Raw genomic sequence first — 6387 nt, 5'->3', positions numbered from 1 at the left:
GCAAAGTTACACTTGTATATATATGCAAATAAATAGACATCAAAAAAAAAAACACAAAAAAAAAGTTATTACTTTAATATTCATTTACAATAATTTCTTAGCATGTGTAACTAGAAGTTACACACGCATCTGTTTAGTGTAATTGAGAGTTACATATGTGTCTATCTAGTGTAACTGAGAGTTACACATGCATCTGACTTGTGTATTCAGCGTCAACTCCAGTTCCAGCGAGACCATTACCACGTTTAAGCAATTAGCTTTTATGAAGTTATCTAAAACCTGAAATATAACAACAAGCAATCAGTATTTATACGATTAAAATGAACAGTACATAAAACAATGTATATTTCAATTTCACAAGCATCTGACTAGTGTAGCTAGCGGTTACACATGCATCTGAATTGTGTAACTAAGAGTTACACATGCATATAACATGTGTAACTAGGAGATACACATTCATCTGGCTAGTGTAGCTAGCAGTTACACATGCATATGACTAGTGTAACTAGGAGTTACACATACATATTGATATGTGTACCCAAAATCAGTATGTGTAAGTAAAAGTTACACATCTAATTAACATGTGTAACTTGCAGATACACATGCATCTGAATTATGTAACTAGGAGTTACACATGCATCTGACTTAGATATGTCAACATAAAATCAGCAAATCCATCTCTAAATGAATAACACTAGCAAAAACGAGAGGTGACTATCAAGCAATTACCAGTCATAAAATAATACAGTTAACCTTGCAAGTGAATGAGAAGCTCTTAATTAAGATATCACTGCTTCAGCAGAAAGACGTTGTTAGCACTGTATTAACAGAAAGACGTTTTACAGCGCTAGTCTAGATGTACCTAAGCCATTTTCATATTATCGATGACGAAAGACATTTTAAGCAACAGAAAGTAAAGCTTCAGACAGTAATTATACTGGCATAATAATACAAACACCTGGGAACCTTGTGCTAGCACATTAATATCGCAAAAAATGATCACACAACTGATTCAGCAGGGTATAGATATGAACCCAGGAAAACAAAATGCATGTGTAATCAGTAGTTACACATGTAAACAATAGTTACACATGCATATTAGCATAAGTTACACATACAATCATCATGTGTAACTAGAAATTACACATCTAATTATTATGTGTAACTATAAGTATAACCTGCATCTAATTAGTCTAATCTGCATCCACTACTACTCCCTACTACTAGGACTTGATGTTCTTTTCTCAATTTCATAAATATAACCACTATAACATATCCCATCAAATTAGCATGTGTAACTATAAGTTACATATGCATATCCCATCAAATTAGCATGTGTAACTATAAGTTACACATCTAATTTGCATGTGTAACTAGTAGATACACATTTATTTGGCTTGTGTACCTAGAAGTTACATATTTAATTAGCATGTGTAACTACTAGTTACACATCCATAGTCTGCCAATGCTAGTTAAACGTGCAAATTGTCATGCATATGGCTTGTGTGATGTGCAGTTAAACATGCATCCTAATTGTGTAATTAGGAGTTACACAAGCATATAACATGTGTAACCATAAGTTACACATATAAATAACATGAGTTACATATATAAATAACTTGTGTATATCACAAGGTCTACTAGGAAACATCTAAATCGAATACGAGCTATAAATGTTTCCTAATTACTAAGGAAAGCATACGAGCTAAATACAATGGACTTCATTTAAGACAGGATACAGAAAGCAAAGTAGAAAGGACGCAGGTCACGAGATTTACCGGAGAGACAACATCACCGACAAAACGTGTCACCTGAAATCCACGAACATAGCTCTTATTAACAAAACTAGAATGACTAACAATTTATCATTTCCATTACTTGCATATAGGCAGACACAGGGTCATTTGGATTTGGCTCAAGGACTGTATTATAGTAAGACCAAAGTAACAAATCCATCATTAGGCTGCTATTACATCTACCAATCTAAAATGAAATTCACTAACTAAACACTCTTAAAACAAGCACGTATAATCAGCTGGTACACATAAAATGTATGTGTAATTTGGAGTTACACATGATATGAAATGTGTAACTGGGAGTTACATATGCAATATTAAGAAATGAACAAAAATGGAAAGAAAATCACACAATCAACAAATCCAAAATCCAGAGTAGTTTAGGAAGATGATTTAAATACTTACAACTATTTTCTCGGCTGCTTCACAGATTTTATCGACTTTGGCTTTTAATAATCCTTTAAAGACCATTTAAACTCTACAAAAAAAAAGAGAAAATCATTTAAAATTTTGACAAAACCATGACATTCTCAAGAACTTAAGATTCAAAATCAAAAAGTGAGTTTTATCTTTTTGGTATGCATCTTCAATCTATTGCAGGTGTAAACTCCTGCTTCTTGAAGCTTCTTAATGTCTATCAGTTAGCATGTGTAACTAGTAGCTACACATCCATTTAGTTAGTGTACCTAAAAGTTACACATCTAATTAGCATGTGTAACTAGTAGCTACACATACTTTTAACTTCCAAGTTAACACACTCAGCAATTGATATGTAAAAAACAGGTCAATCTTAGCTTGCCAAGTTAGAATCACGCATACGTCCATTATAAACTCCAGCATTAATCTCATCAAGCGCACACCATGGTATCTGCAGTGGATTTAAAAGTTACAACAACATACCGCCACTAACTGATCATACACTAGTAAAACAGATGAAAGATGCTAACATTGTTCCTAAACAACATGAACTATGAAATGTACCAACCAATCAATGAAATTTTTTTATTGAAAACTGACAAAAGGACATACCAGCAGTATTGCTCTAAGACCATTATACATACAAAAATTCATATGTAATCAGCAGTTACACATGCATATGGCATGTGTAATTGTTAGTTACATATGTAAGTCATTCGAATCTGCACAAGCCACGTCTGGATCCAATCCAATAACTACATGCCTAGCTTAAAACAAATCCAAAGGAAAGTATGTAACTACAAGGTGGAAGATTCATTCCATTCGGGAGCTACAAAATGGAATAACTTAACAAGATTAAACCATATCTGTATTTATACTTTTAAGATCAGAAATAAAATTGACGACACATTGCTACCTGGTCACAATCTACTGGCGTAAGTGGTTGCTTCCCAAAATTTTCCTTTCACATAAAAAATGCCAATATCAATACAGTTAGACCATGAATAGCTGATAATACCACAAAATAACTAAGTGAAGGAAACATAATCAATCAAAAATATAACCATACCTTATGTAATCTGACCCGAGCAAGTGATTCCTTGATAGAATTTTCCATTATTGTTAGATCCTCTATATTGTTTATCTTATTTGGATCCTTCCAACAGCCGAAACAGTGCAGCAGACCGCAAACTTAATCATATAATTATCCAAATTTTGAATTTGTATAGCAAGCTGCAACAAGTAAGCAGTGTTGGCTAACACAAATGGATAATTTTATAGTTCAAGAAGGCAGAGGGCCCTACATTCATTTAAACATCAGTTTGGGGGCTAGTGCAATGAGGTAAGTGAAATTCAAATAATTAAGTACATGACCGCTAATACAAACAACAACCAAATAATTGAGATGAGAAATATTTATGGAGTGGCACCTCAGTCTATTACGCATTTCCGATAGTTGAGCTTGCAAGAGTCTCGACTGATTTGTCAGCACCTGTCAGTATTACATTTACTTATGACAACATGGAGTACATATTGAATTCCATAAAATAAAATAAAAATGAATGATATAGTTACTGTCATTCGTGAGGCATACCTCAACAGCTTGAGTACTGCAAAAATGGACCCTTCTCTCTTGTTTTCCTATTAAAAGGGTGATATCTGGTTTTTGGTCTGGTAAAGAAAAAATGGTGAATGGTGTTAAAAAAGACACTTGATGGTAAGTCTACAGAGTGTCTCTCGACAATGCTTAAAGTCATACATACCTTGTGCCAAAAAACTCTTGTATATTTACGTCATGGTCCAATTTCTTAAATGTGTTCTTTAGTGCCTGTCAAGGATGATGCTTAGAGTGTCAATCACCGAAACACGTACGGAAAGTCAAAGTTATAAGAATCATAAAATCAGGAGGAAATATTAATACATCATGAGGAATTAGTTTACCTCAAGGCTCTCAAGCTTCTTGTTCCAACAAAATGTAAATGATTGAAGCTGTTATTGTCGCTTGAGTTCATTTTATTAATTTAAGATTAAACAAATCCAATCCAATAACTCATGGCAAAACAATTGCAGGAATAACACTTGCATAGAGACTCAACAAGAATCAGATGAGCTTGAAATAGTGAAGAAGAGCTCATTCATGCCTTTTCTCAAACATACGATGTGTACTGTCTTTGTTAATGGATAAACAACTTTTCCAGTAATTTTTGAGCCTCTCTGTATCACCTTCCCTGCAACAATTCCACATCCAACACAAAACACAATCATAAAATCATTCAAACACAACAAAACACGGTATAAAGTTCTAGTTTAAGCAACACCTGTATTAGTTTAAACCTACTAAGAATCATTTCAAAGATTCGTAACACCAAAAAATTGAAATCAAGCCTAAAATTAGATCGGAATTAAGAGAAAACTTAATATTACACATGTAGTCAATCAATTGAACCACAAATCCTTTACGAATATCGCCATTGAACACTTTCTCATTCAACTGAGTTGCTAAAACAGCATATTGAGACGAAACTGAGTCAGAAACAAGTAATTGAAGCCGATCTTGTGATTTACCAGTAGATTTTCTATCTAAATACTCGAACTAGATGTTTTAAGTTTGAATCGCCTCTAAGAATAGCATAAATCGCATTATGAGTTAATTTCACAGACATTTCACTGAATTTTTATAGGTTTTGGATTACGAAATGGATGAATCTAAGCTTAAAATGATGATAAATCGATGAATAATTTCGAAATATGAGATTACGGAGATGAAATCGATGAAAAAAATGAAGATCGGTGAAATTTGGAGACGACGAAGAAGTTTTCTAGGGTTTTTCCGCCGGAGCTGAAAGAGAAAATGAAAGGAGAAGAGAGAGAGAAAAAGAACAGATAAATGAAAATATCTACTGAGATTCCTCTTGTATATATAGTAAAGGGTAGTGTTGTCATTATTAAAATTCATAATAATTAATTATGGGCCAGATCTGAAAAAAATTTGATTTTTTGGGCCTAGCAGTATCATTTTCCTAAAGTATGGAGTTGATAGTGAAGGATCCATTTTGTGGGGCTTCTATATATTGAACCCATATAGTAGGGGGTTCTAGTATTTTTCACATATGGTAATCAAATATGTTTGGAGTAATAGCTTGTCACAGTGTGGAGGGTAGGGGCTACATAATGTCTGCCAGTAGTAGTAATTACGGGTGCTGTATCATTTTCTGTTTAGTTAGTTATGTCCGTTGGATTTGTGACGCGGGTGTCCAATCCGTTGAGGTAGTCTTAGGTTTGCTATAAGGTTGTAAGAAGAGTTCATCTCTGGATTATCTGAAATTTATGAAATGAAACCATTGTTGGCTGCGCTTCTAAAGCAAAGATTTGGCCTGAATCAATTGATTTAGGAGGTGTTTATCACCAATTCTATCCTTCTGTTTGTTAATTTGTTGTGTAATCACAATAATTGGCATTAGAGCCGTTCTATCCATTCAAAATCAGTTCAATTTTTTTTCTACCATGAATCAAAAACTACAAGCAGATTTAGCAGAGTTATCAACAGATCTGACTGCTAAGCTTAATTCATATGCAACCATTTTCGACATCTTTCAAGAATATAATCGCAACTTCAGTAACATCTTGGAGGAATACTTTTCTCCATCTATTGATGATGAAAAAGCCTCTCCAAAGTCATAAGTGGTCGATTCAATTCCTTCCACTGTCATTAAAATAGGTAATTCTCCCGATTTAGAGTTGCTTTCTTCTGATGTCGATGAAGAAGAAGCTGAATCCGCAGATGAATCTATTGATTGCAAGTTGCTTCCGCCGTTTTTCTTTGAAAAAGATGTAGCTCCACTTAATGAAACCCTTGAAAATGTTGAATGTTTGAACGATTTGTTCTTTCTCCACAGAAAAATTCTAGGTATGGCTTATTTTCATATCAAATTTTATGATTCTCGTTTGTTATTCAATCGAGGTAAATGTGCAGCTAAATTGATTCTTCGCTTACTTCTTAGCTTTGGGTGTAAATCAAATTTTTCATCTATACAATTGATTGTTCCTTCAAGTGTTGTTAATGATGCTGAAATTGTTGATAAGATGACGCTGTTTGTTAAAATGCCAGATAGAAATAGAGTTTTCACACTTGTTTTGGCATGGAAGGTTAAACATGGGAAGGCACAGGAATTGT

Source organism: Papaver somniferum, unplaced genomic scaffold (genome assembly GCF_003573695.1).
Source record: "Papaver somniferum cultivar HN1 unplaced genomic scaffold, ASM357369v1 unplaced-scaffold_33, whole genome shotgun sequence".
Taxonomy (NCBI): Eukaryota; Viridiplantae; Streptophyta; class Magnoliopsida; order Ranunculales; family Papaveraceae; genus Papaver; species Papaver somniferum.
Note: the sequence above shows the minus strand (reverse complement) of the source record.